General features: G+C 48.1%; 1 protein-coding gene across 1 annotated transcript in view; it reads left to right on the top strand.

Moving 5' to 3' along the window:
* Positions 1-246: 246 nt before the first annotated feature.
* The window catches only part of LOC108923432 (protein kinase C delta type-like), a 33,532-nt gene continuing 17,018 nt past the window's right edge, over positions 247-16,760 (top strand). Inside the window, exon 1 of the mRNA XM_018734167.2 lies at positions 247-418. The gene's annotated coding sequence lies outside the window, so the exon portion shown is untranslated. The remainder of the gene's footprint in view (positions 419-16,760) is intronic.

Below are 16,760 nucleotides of genomic sequence, written 5' to 3' on the forward strand. Positions count from 1 at the left end.
ATTCTCGCTGAAAACAAGACTCAGTTTAGTTTGTCCCCATGATTTGCGGGGACATGGATTGAATCATGTCTCGTGTCCCCACGTTCGCTACATCTTTACCTCAAGACGTTCGCGCTCGCGGCGCCGCCACACGGGCGCGCGACTCCACGGCGCTTCTCGGGGACGATGGATGGGTGCGCGTGGGCGTGTGTGTGTGTGTGTGTGTGTGCGTGTGCGTGTGCGTGCGTGCGTGTGCGTGTAAGCGCGGCAGCCCGCACCTGGGCGACGTCAGCAGTGCAGTTTTGCGGAGCGGAGCGGAGCGCGGAGGAGCGTATTACTTACTACTGCATAGCGCGCGGAACCGGCGCCACTTCCACAAATAGACGCCGGCGGAGGAGCAGCACCAGCAGTGAGTGACACATTCGCTGCCGGGCCCCAGGTGAGTTTATAAAGTAATAAACCCAAAATGAATGCTTATTCAAAGCTCGGGAACTGTGTGTGTGTGTGGGGCAAAATCAAAGTGAGAAGAGAGAAGGAAGCGCCGCAAAGAAGCGGAGTTACAATATAATTCATTTGTGTGAGACCGAGAAAAGCCGCCCGGACGCCGGACGCCGGACGCCGAGCGAGTCGCAGCGAGCGTCTCCTGTCAGTCCGTCAGTGTCGCTCACTCCTCCAGGCTCCGGACCAGAGTCCAGTCTGACTGAGTGAGTCGCCCCGCGTAGACGTAGCCGTAGGTGCTGCTCGCTCGGACTTTTCGCCTCTTCTCTTGAGCGGTCGGTAAGTAAGTAAGTCAGTGACAGTCAGTGTGACGATGCTGCCTACTGCGCTCACACGGTCATCAAGTTCTCGTACAACACAGTATTTATACAAGGAAACGATTATTTCACTGCTCATATTTACTTTTTACATCCCTGAACATCCGAGGAGGAGGAGAAGGAAACGGTTGTGCATCACTACACTAGTACTGTATGTGCGGTCGGTCCGCGTAACTAAGCCTAGGCTGCAGTACACTCACACACTCACTCACTCACTCACTGTACCGCTACTTTCGGGCACTTCCTTCCTTTACTTTTTCACTTTTCCACCCACGTGAACTTCACTGACTAAACCCGTTTTTTTTTGCTTAAGGTTATTTAACGAACGTGAACCGCGACCGACGGTCTGTTCGTTGCGCGCCTCAGTAAAGCCGCAGCGCTGCTGTTCTGTCGCCTCGGCCGAGCAGACGGGACTCGCGGCTCACGTGACACCTCGTAATTGCGTTGCTGCGCGCGCGGAGTTCGTGCCGCCGCCGATTAGCGCGCGGGCGCCTACATTCGCGCGCCACTCTTTCCCATAGTGGAGTTTCTCCACACCAGCCAGACAAAAATTAATGCTCGAAATCTTACGAGCTCTCTGGCACGTTCTTCATTTAAAGGTGGAAAAAAGTTTAGAAACAATAAGGAAATCAATGCAAAAAGTAGGCGGAGTGGATACAATGGTCCATAAAGAAAAATCTCAAACTTATGTGAAGCACTTCGTCGACTGAGGTAAAGTCAAAGCACCACATACATCTGCAGAAAAGCACCTGTAACATCATGGGGATTCATACGACTACAGAGAAACCTGTAACATTATGGGCTTTTTTTCGGATGACGCTGTTGGTAAAAATGAGACACCAGCAATGGTGTGCCAAGGGCATGACAAAAGGATGCTTCCCACTAGGTTTCATACTAAAAATTCTTCCAACCGACTGTAACATTAATGGACTGGAACTTCTTCTTGCAAATGAGCAGTTAAATGTAGAAGGCAGAACATAAAGGGATGCTTTAAGTTCTCTTCAAGAGCCAAGGAGCTAGTAGCCAGGAGAGCCCTGCACGATCCCTGAATATCTTCACGCTTTAAGTGAATTGGTATGTGAAAATGTTATGCTTTTCCCAGAGATTTGTTTATATTTGCTCAAGAGTCCAGAAACCACAGCTGTCAGTGGACTAATGTAACAAATTTACAGTCTTTCTTTGAGCACGTTTTGGTGTGTCGCCGGCCGAAACGTAGCATGTAAGTGACGCAGTTCTTTTCCCAGCTGCCTTACAGTTCGCACTTGCTTTAAAATGTGTGTCCTTTGACAGGGCAGTTCCAGACTACAGCTAAATTTGTTCTCGTGTGTCCTGCTCTTCGCACTCATTTGGCCTCTCGGTCAGTCCGTCTCCCCACCAGGCTATTTTGCCGTGCCACAACTCTGCTGAGCGTCTGTGGTTGTCACTGTGGTGGCCGCTTAATTTCCTTTCCATTGTCTCACAGCTTTAAAGTTGGTCGGGTGGCTACAGATGGGATTTTCAGGAAAATTACTCTTTTTCTCTAGCTTCCATTTAGACACAGTCCTACAATCAGAATTTGTCGGTTTATTTTTGGTTTACTAAATGCCCCTGCTTATTGGTGAGGGAGCTTTAAGTGCCACGCAGTGGTGTTTGGCACAAACAACACTATTTAAATCACTCATCGCAACATTTGCTATGGTAAACTGTGGTAGGTAAACCACGACAATGACCGTGATAACGGGCCCTCGAATGTATGCTCAGCTATCATTCAGTGTTCACTCGAAGCAGGTAAGTTTAAAACTAGATTTCTCATCAGAATGGATCAACCATTCGACAAATGGTTTCCATCTTGCTCTGGAGGAGGCTTGAAGTTTACATTGGTGTGAAATGATGGTGTAGATCCTGGGTTTTCATTTCAATATCTGCTTTTGTTGGGGTCCGTCTCGCACAATCGTCACTTTGTTGGAGACAGTGTATGGATCGACAAGAAAATTTTATAATATGACACTACAGTAGAGATCTGTGCTCAGCTCATGACAAGTAAGCCACAGCTACCTACTGTACATTTTGCTTAAAGGTCACCAGTAGTAAAGAAATGTGGAGGCCGAAACCTGGTACAAAGATCGGTGTACGTGCTGTGATGGACTCTCTGATATCAGGTGCTCTGATTATCTTTTGGCCACAATCGGTAGTGTTTTCAATGAAATATTGTAAAAAACACAATTGCTGTTGGTCATTCAGGCAATCCTGGGCAGTTCTTTAAGCGGTAGGATGGGGGTTAGAGCTGCTGCCTTTGGACCCAAAGGTCTCAGGTTCAAATCCTCTTTCCGGTTGAGGTACACTTGAGCAAGGTATCCATCCATCCATCCATCTTCCTCCGCTTTATCCGGGGCCGGGTCGCGGGGGCAGCAGTCCGAGCAGAGTACTCCAGACTTCCCTCTCCCCGCACACCTCCTCCAGTTCCTCTGGGGGAACCCCAAGGCGTTCCCAGGCCAGCCGGGAGACATAGTCTCTCCAACGTGTCCTGGGTCTGCCCCGAGGCCTCCTCCCAGTGGGACAAGCCCGGAACACCTCTCCAGGGAGGCGTCCAGGAGGCATCCGGAACAGATGCCCGAGCCACCTCAACTGGCTCCTCTCGATGCGGAGGAGCAGCGGCTCTACTCCGAGCTCCTCCCGGGTGACTGAGCTCCTCACCCTATCCCTAAGGGTGCGCCCAGCCACTCTGCGGAGGAAACTCATTTCTGCCGCTTGTATCCGCGATCTCATTCTTTCGGTCATTGAGCAAGGTACTTACCCTAAAATTACTCTGCTGTATAAACAGGCAGGTAATTGTAAGTGGCTTAGCATTATAAGTTGCTTTGGAGAAAAGCATCAGCTAAATTAATACATGTATGACATTCGCTTCTCAGCATTTTAATAATTTGAGACATTTACATTTATTTATTTAGCAGACACTTCTCTCCAAAGCAACTTCCAATGAACTCTATGTAGTGTTATCAGCCCACCCACCTTCTTCACCACAGTGACATACACTACTTACAGCAGGTCACTCATCCATACATCAGTGGGACACACTCTCCTTGTCACTCACACACATTTTTTCACTTTTTAATTGTGTGGATCAAGTATGTTAAGATTTACTTGCACATCTTTGGAAAGTCTTTTCACACGCACACACACACACACACACACACACACACACACACACACACACACACTTTCTGAACCTCTTGTGTCATTCAGGGTCACGGGGAGCCAGAGCCTAACCCGGCAACACAGGGCGTAAGGCTGGAGGGGGAGGGGACACACCCAGGACAGGGCACCAGTCTGTCGCAAGGCACCCCAAGCAGGACTTGAACCCCAGACCCACTGGAGAGCAGGACCCAGTCCAACCCACTGCGCCACCACACCCCCTGAAAAGCTTTTCAGTATTCTTCAAAACAATTTAGACCAAGTGTCTTGTTATTACACGTACAGAGGGGCCCATTACATTCATTCTACATATCTGGAGATGAAGAGTACTGCATAGAATTTGAACGTAACTTTTTTTGTTCCAGTTGTACTGGACATATTGCATGACAAGAGGATAAACAGAAAGGGCAGAACACAGACATGTTTTCATTTTTTTAAGTGACCTCAGAGCTCATTCTGTACATCGACACAACAGTTACAACCATGTGCTTTTGTGACATCCTTCTAATCTTAAATAAGGAATAAACTACTAAGGGTTTTGCTGTTTTTGGAGTGTAAAGTATGACAACCCTGTAGTACATTATATTCGTACAACTACACAGCAAAAAATGGTTTATTTTTCTGATACCAGTGTGACTTATTTAAAAATAAAATGATCAAGAACACCAAAAATTAAAATAATAGTTTGCTTGGCAACCAGCTCACCTTGACTAGCTTGGATTTGTAGACTAATTCAAAAAAAGTCTATGTAGACATATTTTTAAAGATTAATATCTACGTCGTGAAAGATTCCAGGTCTGTTTGTTTTTTCCAGAAAGGACTTCAGGACTTGACATCACGGGTAGTGTATTGCTTGAGATCACAATTTATTTATTTGGATGAGGAGGTAACCTGGCTCCCAGCTCTTCTCTCCTTGGTGGATGAGGCTCTGATGCAGCATTTTGAGAAGGGTACTATACAGAACATAATCTGAATTGAAGGTATAGATGGTCCCCGAGTTACGATGGCCTGACTTCTGATTTTTCGACTTTAAGATGGTGTGACAGCGATACGCATTCAGTAGAAACCGTACTTCGAATTTAGAATTTAGATTTTTTTCCCAGGCAAGCGATATGCGGTACAATACTCTCTGGGCAGCTGGACAGCGAGAGCAATCTGCATCACCCAGTCTGCCACATGCTCACTAGCATATACAACCAATGTTCTGTAGTGTTCTATGTGGCCAGCGTTTTTTGGATACCCCCTGTATCTACGTTGTGTTTTGTGCATCCATCAAGTCTACGAAACGCCCCTCTATATCCCCTGCTTCTGGTGAGAAGAAGAAGAGGAAGGCAGTTACTCTTGAGGAGAAACAAGATAATTGCCCAGCATAAAGGCGGCAAGCCCATAATGGCCATCGCACCTGAACTTGGACTTTCACAATTGACGGTCTCAATTATCCATCTTAAAGGATAAGAAGTGATAATGTTTTGTAAGTTAGGTGTATTAAATGCATTTTTGACTTATGATGGGTTTATCAGAACCTAACCCCATCGTAAGTCGGGGACTGTCTGTACTCAGAATTTCAACACCACCAGAAAAAAATGTAACATTCTGAAATTGTTCCCTATGGTTATGTAAAATCAGTGTCATTTCATCCAGTCAAAATAAAGCATTTGAGCAAGAAAATATTTTATCTAAAAAACAGATGGCTTATTTGGCTTTTTGACAGTGTATTAGATATTGTACCCTACTTTTAAAAATTATAGGTAGTGTGGAACAAATCATAGACATGTACTGTATTAGCACTGGTGATTGTTCTGCGTTAACAGAGCTGTTTTGTCTTGTGCTGTCAGCAAACATGAAAGGCGTGGTACTGTTCTCACTCATCGAGGAGCCCATTTGCTGCTTTTTGGGCTCATGCTGTTTGTAGGTTTTGCTACAGTTGTAAAGGAACACAAAGGCTACAGCATGTTCTCAGTCTGAATTATTAACATACCTAAACATTTGGTCCATTGGGTGGCCTGCAGGGCATTCTCTCACATTTGTCACATACTTTGAATGTACTGCCTCACATGCCATCCATCATTGTTTCATTTTTACTTATTTACTCGCCTCTGTGATGGACTGGCGGATGCGGGTGCAGATGCTAAGGCGGCTCATGCTCGCTGCGTGCAGGTTCTGTTTATGAGGCAGAATTTGATCCCTCTTAGACTGTCTGTGAAAAGAACAGCTGGCCTGCATTCCCTGGTGGAAACCATTGCGGTGTCTCAGCAAGGAGTAACTAGACGACCTTGCTGTCCACTCAAGAGGGTTTAGGGGTGAAAGTGTGGCAGTGTGGCAGCTGCATTTCATGAATAAATGCTATTAGTTTTAGATCTGGTGATCGCACCATTCCTCCCTGCTTATTACTAGTTGAAGAAGAACAGGTCTGTAAGCAACAGGAATTTACAGTCCATTTCCAGTATTCAAATTCAGTTCAATTCCATTTCTTTTTATAGACTGCTCTTCTCACACAGTGACATGGAGTACTGAACAAAGGAACAGACGACATAATACAAAGAAGAACTTGACTATACATTAAATTAATACAAGAGCTACATGAGGTATTAAAGTAAGTATTAGGTATTAAGTAAGCTAACTAGCCACAAAGAAAAGGAGAACAAAAAAAAAACTCCCAAATGAAAGGCAAGGGAGAAAAATGTTCTGGAACATAAGAATCAATAATCTCACTAAGGTAAGCTGGAGCAATGCCATTAACTACCTTATACGTCAAGAGTAAAATTTTCTTATCTAAATTTAACCGGAAGGCGGCATGGCGGCACAGCACGTAGCGCTGCTGTCTCGGAACGTCTGGGTGGTGTGAGAGGACGTGTGTTCGATCCCCTTTGAGTCTGTGTGAAGTTTGTATGTTCTCCCCGTGTCTGTGTGGGCTTCCTCCCACAGCCCGAAGACATGGTTTTGAGATTCACCCATAGTGTATCAGTGATAGAGAGAGTGTGTTTCATCAGTGTTTGCATGAGTGACCCATTGTAAGTAGTGTAAGTCACCACGGTGAATTAAGTGTGTGGGCTGATAAGACTAAATAAAGCTTGTTGGAAGTCACTTTGGAGAGAAGCGTCTGCTGAATGAATAAATGTAAACGTAAGGCAGGGCAGCAGTTTAAGAACCAGTGTTATAAGGTTGCTCTTCCTCATTTTTTTAACATTTCTGACAGCAGCAGTTTTTATTATCTGTAACCTGAGTACAGTTTGGTACGGACAGCCCAATAACAGAATTAACCGTCCATCCTACTAGATCCAAAAGCATGAACTAGTTTCTCAGCATCGTGCCCACATCGAAATTGCTCTAATGTACCTATATTTCAGAACTACAGGAAGCCTGACGTAGTCAATGTAACATGAGACACAAATGACAGGTTTAAGTCCAACAAAACTCACACACACACACATTTTCTGAACCGCTTGTCCCATACGGGGTCGCGGGGAACCGGAGCCCAACCCGGCAACTCAGGGCGTAAGGCTGGAGGGGGAGGGGACACACCCAGTCTTTCACAAGGCATCCCAAGTGGGACTCGAACCTCAGACCTACCGGAGAGCAGGACCCAGTCCAACCCACTGCTCCACCACACTACCACACTACCACACCCCCCCCCCCCAACAAAACTCCCAGATCCTTAACACATTCTGTACACTCAAAACCCACATATTCCTCTCACTGGCTGGTCAAGGCTCTGTTTAAACGTGTCAGAACAAGAATACGTCTCAGTGAACATGAGTAGGTGGTGTAACTGCCGTTGAAGCAAATTCAATTCAGGTGACCCCTGGTCTGATTATCATGGTAAAGGAGGGTACAGAAGTAGTTTACCCTTGTCTTCTAATGGACATGTCTTTGGCTTTTGAACATAAGGAGAACATGCAAACTCAGCACACCCTGAACCAAATTCGAACCTACATCTAAACGCATACCTCAGGTACTGTGAGGTACTGTGCCATTGTTGCTGCTGTGAACATGAGTTTGAGAATTGGAAAATAGGTAATTTCCAGTAGAAGAACCTGCTGAGCAGCTGCATGCAGTAATGTGTGGTGAAAAATGCAGGATTGTTGAGGAACAGGTTGAGTACAGGCTTGGCAAGTGCTTCTTGGAGTATGTGTGTGTGTGTGTTTGTGTGTGTGTATGTTAAGTGGGGCTGTGGAACTGGAGCTGGGTGGTCTTCTGATATATACACTGTCATAGGACTATCTTGCTCTCTCACTTTCCAGTGGTGGGTTTATTCTACCATAGTACTGTGATCTGGATTGGCTTTCCTTAGTCTCGCACTCTCGCTGTCTCTGAGGGTCTGTTTTGACATCAGAAGACAGAGAACTCCTTGAGCTTTTTGAACAGCATCATGTTTGGAGAGCTATGATACTCTTGTTGGGGTGCCACCACAGTCTGCACACTGTTACCCTTCCTAACAGTGAGAAACAGAAAATAACAAATTGATCAAGCTGTCCTTTAAATTGTTGTCAGACTCGAAGAATGTAAAACCCTCTGGGAAAGTCCTGCCAGCATGTATTTTTAGCAGAAGCAAAGAAAATAGAACGATGTTACTTTTTTGCAGCGTGATTGCTGTGTTTCTGCTCTTTTTCGAAATGGGCTGTGAAGAACATATGCTACTGGGTCGTGCGTTCTAATGCAGAAGAAAATGTGAGCAGAGCCCCTTGCCTTCTAGTTTTGCCAGACGTCTCGTCTGTTGCTTTCTCCGAGGGCAGATTGACCGATGCGTTCCTACACACGGCAAAACGGAACGGCCTCCTGCCAGGAACGTTTACGTAACAGTTCCCCCGTCGTACACAGCTGCGGGGCTGGAGCCATCGGGACACCGGGCCACCCACGGCACCTTGTCCTCAGGCCAACGCGAGTTGATCTTGCGGGTAGTTAGTAGCACGGGGTTACCGTTGCGATGACATGCTGAGGGATGTGTGAACGTCAAGGCAGAGGTGATGAATGTGAATGTGAATGACGGTGGGAGGCCCCTGTGGTGTCATAGATACTGCAGAGAGAAACAGAGTCTGTACTGTGAAAAGCATTAATACTGTGTGCATGTCTTGTATGGAACATAAGCATCGATTCACCCCCCTGTTGCGTTCCCATCAAATTTGAGGCACTAACAATTGTTCCCTATCATAAATACGATATGATGTATATCTCATTACCGCAGGGCTTTCTGACATCGCCCGGACACGAGACATCCAAACACAAAATTAACGATGAGCGGTTTCACTGAATTTCACCTCTTTTATTTGTGTTTTGTGCATCTGAGGTGCATCTCCTCAGATTTGGCCGGCTGTGGGAAATTAATGGCACTTTTGCATCCGTAGTATGTGCTCAGCTAATCGAGGTGTACAGACCATAAATTCCAAAAGAGCAGAACTTGTGATAATGACCAGGAATGAAGTTGGTTCTAAGGGGTAACACAACATTACGAGACAATCTGTGTTTTATAGCAGCTTTATAAACTGTTGCAGTGAGCTGCTTGATTGCGGAAAGGAGCACCAAAAATGGAACGTTGTCTCAGTCACAGCCCAAGTGTTAAATACTAAATATATTATTAAGGTATTTCATCTTTGTTACTCCAGTGAGATTATTCATATACCAAATGCTTAATATGTTAAATAGTATATATATTTTTTTTTATTATTAAATACAAAATGTAATATTATGTGCAAACATCTACTGTGTCTTTACTGTTCCAGGTTATATATTGTTTCTTTATACTTCATACTAGAGCAGGTTTGCTGTATGCAAGTGGGTGAAGCTTTGTTAGATTCAGTTTACTGCATATAATGACTCCATAATGATGCTTTGAACAGTCAGCTGCCTTTTGGCTTGGGGCATTTTACACTGGTATGAGCACTATTGTCTCCTTTCTTTACACCAATAGTCTTACCTGTCACGTCCACGTCACTACAGGATTTGTGGCATTTATGGCAACGATATCTTAGATGTAGCACCCTGCTTGTCTGAAGATTTAGAACAGCAAGTGGGTAGAATGTGTGAAAAACAGTAGAGCGAAGAGTGTGGGTTGAACTGGCATTCTGGGCTCGACAGCAGAGATGGTGTAAGGACATTATCTGCACACGGGATACAGGTGAGTAATGTTTGTGTCATTTGTGCCGAGTGACACACAATAATGTGGATAGATTTTCCAGAAGCAAACAAACTTGCTCATCCAGTTGTCTGCGATACAGGCAGCACTTCTGACATGGTAGTTTCTGTGTACCTGTGTGCCTTTGTCTCTGGGTGTATATATATGTATGTGTGTGTGTGTGTGTGTGTGTGTGTGTACAAGTATGTATGGAATGGTTTCAATTTGAAAACAAGTCCGATGGGTCATTTTTCAGGATTTAACTGGCACCTAGTGAGCAGTCGAGATAAACAGGAGTACATCTGCACGTAAAATGTCCCTCAGACCTGTTGCTGAGTGTGTGTTTTGCAGTTGACTTCCTGTGTCTTCCTCTAGGGTTTGAGGTCCTAATGGTCCTCCCACACCACTGTACCCCACCCTGTCTGGCTTGGCTCTGCTTACTTTTTCCATTTTGTCCAGCGGGGCTGCGCTGAGCTTAAAGGCTCTTCTCAGTGCTCCTTTCTTGCAGTGCACATGTTACCACGATGTCCGCTGAGATCATTCTCAGTAAGAATTTGAAATTGGGGCAGTTGGCTAGTTCAAAGAGAGCCATCCAGACCTTTTAGATTCGGAGGGAGGGCTCAGTTATGAGGAGGAGGGGGGTTGTTCTCCTTCTTTTATATCAGGACTCTTTGGTCCCCTGCTGGGTGGGCTGCATTGGGCGAATGAGTGAAGGAGCCAGTGCCCTCAGCGCTGGTTTCCAGATCTGCAGTTGTCCAGCTGACCTCAGAGCTCGAATACCAGTGTCCCTCTTGCCCAGCAGCTCCAGATTCAGGGCATTCGGTGTGTTTCGTGGTCTTACATTTGCAGTTTTTTTTTATTTAGCAGACACTCCAAAGCAACATGCTGTCATTACAATGTAGTATTTAGCTGACACCTTTTTTCAAAGTGACTTACAGCGTTAGACACACCGCACTGAACTCGCTGCAATCAGTCACCCATCTGTAAACCAGCCAGTTGTAGCACACACACGTTCAGTATGGCCACATGCACATGCTGCGGGCAATTTAGAGTCACCAGTTCACCTGACGCGTGTCTTTAGACTGTGGGAGGAAAGCCACATGAACATGGGAGAACATGCAAAGTCACACTGAATGGGACTTCCGGCTCTTTGCGTTGATTTTCATTGCTGATTTCTGTGTGCACGCATTTGTGTGTGGGATTGTGAAACTCTCAGGGACACCTGTGTGTCCTCCGCTCTTGAGCCGTTGAGCCAGTTGTGAGTTTCAGTTCACTTTTTGCACATTACATTATGACTCCCTTTGTCCCAGGCATCATTTACCTTCTGGCCCAGACCTCTAAGGATGAGGAATTGCTCTGTTATGTGTTTGCACTCAAAAGTGTGTGAGAATGTCTGTGTTGAGGCAGAAGCCCGCAGCTTTGGCAGCCAGCTCTTCTCCTGAGCTGATCGGATCGAGGTCGTCTTCTTGGGAAAGGAATGTTCTGCTCCTTGCTTGTGGCCTACTTAGCAGCCAAGCTCCAGAGCTGCGACGGGCAGCGTGCGGAAGCGGGCCGGTGGTCCGAATCTTTCCCACCTGTGTTCTAACATCTCCACAGCCATGGCAGAGCAGCCTGTCTCCATGGAAACATCATCACGTGTAAAGCTCCACACATAGATCCCACCCACCTGCCCCAAATTCAGTGCATTTCATACGTGATTTAATTTACTTCTGAAACTGGCAGAGATTTCCAGTTACCCGATTAACTCGTTCTCAGATAGAGAAGTACATTCTCCCCTGAAGAGCTGGTTTGCAGATGGCACAGTAAAGGTCATTGCAAGCTGACCTTCATCATTTATTTTTAAAAAGTTCTTGCCTGAAGGATAAATCTGAACCTGAATCTAAAGCACCTCTTCAGAGGATACAGGCAAAATATTAAAAAGGCAAAGTTGCTGCAGTTCCAGAATCCCTTGCGACTACCATTCAACCCACTTAAGTGCTCATATGAAACGGCAAAGCTACTTTTACGCTGCCTTAGAGAGAGGAGTAGGTGTTGGGAGTGGGTTTAGTACTTTGTCTTATGTAGTCATTTGAGGAATTGTCATGATGCTCCAAATAAGAGCCCACAGACACCCAAAGGCTGCCTGTATTTTCAGATGTGTTCAGCCGGATTTTTTCACCTTTAATTTTCTGCATTAAAACGTTTTTGTTGCGAGTTATAATTGCTTACTGTAGCGTCCGGACGGGAGTCCGACACGGACGCGCGTTGCTATTACGTCCAAACACAGACGAAATATATAATGACTTCACGTGCAGTGTGAGGTTAGACGTGTACGGTGAGTATTGTAAGACACTCGGTGGAAGTGAAACAAGAAACACGAGACCAGGAAACACACACGGTGTTGGAACTACGGTGAACAGTGAAACGCTAATCTGTGAGTCTGACCGCAACCCTGAGACGTGACGAAATACCGGACAGGAACGATGGACCAGGACTGAAGAACAAGAGGCAGGAACTGACGGGACGGGCACTCGGGACTGGAACATGCACACCTAGAAAACAAACTGAGGGAACAAGAGACTACCAATCGCCAACGAAGCACAAGAGAACTGCTGATTAAGAATCCGCGACTAGTTCTGCTCCGCTGGCTCCTTTTATACCTCCATGTCCTACGAGACTGTGAGGTGATAGGTGAGCGTTAGCTAGCGGCACTGAGTGGCGCCGCCTCTGACCAGGAGGGGCAGTGACCCCGTGGGATGTGACAGTACCCCCCCCTCCAGGGGCGGCTCCAGCCGCAGAACGCCGGCGGGTAGGCGGTCGCCCCCGCCGTCGCGGAGCAGGCCGATCTGGATGACACTCATGGAAGTCCTCAATAAGAGCTGGGTCCAAGATGTCCCGTGCTGGTACCCAAGACTGCTCCTCCGGCCCATAGCCCTCCCAGTCGACCAGATAGTACAGCGTACCCCGTCTCCGTTTGGAGTCCAAGAGGGCCCTGACGGAGTAGGCAGGAGAACCATCCACATCCAACGGTGGAGGTGGAGCAACTGCTGGGCTCTGCAGGGCGGAAACACAATGGGGCTTGAGGCGCGAAACATGAAACGTGGGACAGATACGATAATGCGAGGGCAACTGAAGACGGTAAGAAACCGGGTTGATCCTCTTCAGGATCTTGAAGGGGCCGATGAAACGGGGGGCAAGCTTCCTCGAGGGCAAATGCAGTTTGAGATCCTGGGTGGACAACCATACTCTCTGCCCTGGCTGGTACAATACAGTCCTACGCCTTTTGTCGGCCTTCTCCTTTTGGTGGGATACCACCTCCTGGAGACGGACATGTGCGGATTCCCACACCGACTCACTCCTCTTGTACCAGTCGTCCACAGCTGGCAACCCACTGGTCTCCATCGTCCACGGGAACAGCGGAGGCTGGTAACCGAGCACACACTGGAAAGGAGTTAAGTTTGTGGACGAATGGACCAGGGAGTTCTGGGCGTACTCTGCCCAGGGGAGGTATCTGCTCCAATCCGCTTGATTCTGAGCACAGTAACTCCGCAGGTAACGTCCAACCTCCTGGTTGAGGCGTTCCACTTGCCCATTAGACTGTGGATGATAACCAGAGGAGAGGCTGACTGAGACTCCTAAGCGGGCAAAGAAGGCCGTCCAGACTCTTGAGGTGAACTGGGGTCCCCTGTCCGAGACGACATCCTCTGGCAGGCCATACAGCCGGAAGACATGTTGGAACAGCAGTTCCGCGGTCTCCAGGGCTGTAGGTAGACCTTTCAGAGGAATCAGTCGACAGGCCTTGGAAAAGCGATCTATGACGACCAATATGGTGGTGTTTCCATCAGAACACGGAAGATCAGTAAGGAAGTCCACCGCTATATGGGACCATGGACGGTTGGGAATCGGGAGTGGCTCTAAAAGCCCTGCTGGCAGCTGCCGTGGGACCTTGGCCTGGGCACATGTGGTGCAGGCAAGGACGAAGTCTCGTACGTCCTGTTTCATGGATGGCCACCAGAAGCGTTCAGCGAGAAGCTTCAAGGTTCGGTTGACCCCTGGGTGTCCTGTACTTGGACCATCATGGGCCCAGTGTAGGAGCTCGGACCGAACAGTGGACGGGACGTATTCTTTGTCTTGGGGCTGCTCGTTGGGACCGGGTTCTTGACGTTGGGCTGCTTGGATATCGTCCAATAAAGCCCAACGGATAGGAGCCACAAACTGCGTCGGGGACAAGATGGTGTCTGGTGGGGAGAGCTGAGGCGATACCTCGAACAAACGGGACAGGGCATCGGCCTTGCCGTTCTTGGAGCCAGGACGATAGGTCACCGTGAAACGGAACCTGGTGAAGAACATGGCCCACCGCGCCTGTCTGGAATTGAGCCTCTTTGCCTTCTGCAGATACTCCAGGTTCCGGTGATCAGTTAACACTAAGAATGGGTGCGTAGCCCCCTCTAACCAATGTCTCCACTCTTCTAAGGCCATCTTTATGGCTAAGAGCTCCCTGTTTCCTACATCATAATTCTGTTCAGTAGGCGACATCTTGTGTGAGAAATACGCACATGGATAGAGCTTCAGGGGACTTCCCTGGCGCTGTGAGAGCACTGCCCCTACCCCGGCCTCAGATGCATCAACCTCCACAATAAAGGGCAGTTTGGGATCAGGGTGCTTCAGGATTGGGGCAGAAGTAAAACGCTTCTTTAGGTCTTCAAAGGCCTGACTCGCCTCAGGAGTCCAGGTCAGGCGCCTAGGGGCTCCTTTTAACAGAGCAGTCAACGGGGCTGCAACGGAACTGAAGTTCCTTATGAAGCGCCTATAGAAATTCGCAAAACCTAGGAACCGTTGCAGGTCCTTTACTGTCTTTGGCTGGGGCCATGACAGAACTGCCGAGACCTTCTGTGGATCCATCGTGACCCCGTTGGGTGTTAGGATGTACCCCAGGAAATCCACAGAGTGCACATGGAACTGGCACTTCTCCCCTTTCACGTACAGCTTATGTGCTGCCAGCTTTTGCAACACCTCCCTGACATGTCCAATATGCTCCTCACGGGACCGAGAAAAGATCAGGATATCATCCAGATACACTAATACTGAGCGATTAATTAGTTCTCTGAGTACTTCATTAACAAAAGCCTGGAATACGGAAGGTGCATTCGCCAGGCCAAAAGGCATGACCAGGTACTCATAATGGCCGAGGGCGGTGCTAAAGGCGGTCTTCCACTCATCCCCTTCCCTAACGCGAATCAGGTTATATGCGCTCCTAAGGTCCAGTTTAGTAAAGATGGTAGCACCGGAAACCTGTTCGAGGGCCGACGTGATAAGAGGCAAGGGGTGCGGGTACTTCACAGTAATGGCATTTAGCCCCCGATAATCAATACAGGGGCGCAAACCCCCGTCCTTTTTCTCAACAAAGAAAAAGCCAGCGGAAGCTGGAGAGGTAGACGGCCGGATGAATCCGGCTTCTAGTGCCTCCGTTATATAAGCCTCCATTGCCTGATGTTCAGGTTGAGAAAGAGGGTATACCCGCCCCCTAGGGGGTGTAGTGCCAGAAAAAAGATCTATAGCACAATCCCAAGGTCTATGAGGAGGCAGTTCTGCAGCCTTGTGTTTGCTAAACACCGCCACTAGATCTGCATACTCCCTTGGAAGCTGCAGGGGCAGATCTGCATTAGGGCTCTCTATGGATGTGGAGTTACAAGATGTCTCCAGGTGTTCGGGACACTGCTGTCCCCAAGACAGCAGTTTCCCCTCCCTCCAAGAGATAATAGGGTCATGGGTGCATAACCATGGATATCCCAAAATAATGGGGTTATCAGGGGACTTAATCAGATAGAACCATATCTGTTCCTTATGGAGTGGCCCTACCTGCATAGTAACGGGCTCTGTGCGCTGCTCTACACGCCCCGACCCGATTGGAGCGCCATCAATAGCTTTAACAGCCAGGGGTTTGGGGCATCGGGCACAGGGCAAGCCCCAGGACGCGGCCATATCATGATCCATGAAATTCCCTGCAGCGCCACTGTCTACCATAGCTTCCGTCTGCTGCTGCTGGAAACCCCAGGATACTGTAACTGGTAATGTCAACAGGGAGGTATGGAGAGATACATCACTCACCAGTAAGTCGGTCCGTTGGGATCCACGGGGTGGCCGCACTGGACAGGAAACCTGCACGTGATCCGCAGCTCCACAGTAAAAGCACAAGCGTTGCAGAAAACGGCGCCTCCTTTCCTCCTCTGTCAAACGCCCGTTACTGAGTCGTATTATTCCCTGTCTGACGCACTGTTCTTCGAGCCCTGCACAGCTGACAAGGTTGCGTGCTTGAGCCGGCTCACTGTCCACAGGGCTGTAGGGCACCTGCTGCCCTGGCGGCGTCGGGGTCCGGCTGGACCCGGAGTTGCTCCGGTAATCCGGCGAGAACTCCTGAGAGAGTGGTCTTGACAATCGGGGGCTGGATGTCTTCTCCACTGGAGACCTGGAACGCACCTGAAAACTCTTGGTGCTGGGGAAGAACTGTCTCTCTGTCTTTCTGTCTGGGCTAGGGGGTGACTCTGGAGAGTAGGGCCCTGGGAACAGAGAGGCTGGACTGGAGATTGAGTATTCTGTGTAATTCTGGTTCTCACCTCTACTACCTTGCAAAGCCTCCGGGAAGGGAACGGACAGCTGCTCAGTAGCGCTGATCCCATTGGTCTGCACAGGGCTCGTGGGCTCCGCGC

This window comes from Scleropages formosus, chromosome 22 (genome assembly GCF_900964775.1).
Source record: "Scleropages formosus chromosome 22, fSclFor1.1, whole genome shotgun sequence".
NCBI lineage: Eukaryota > Metazoa > Chordata > Actinopteri > Osteoglossiformes > Osteoglossidae > Scleropages > Scleropages formosus.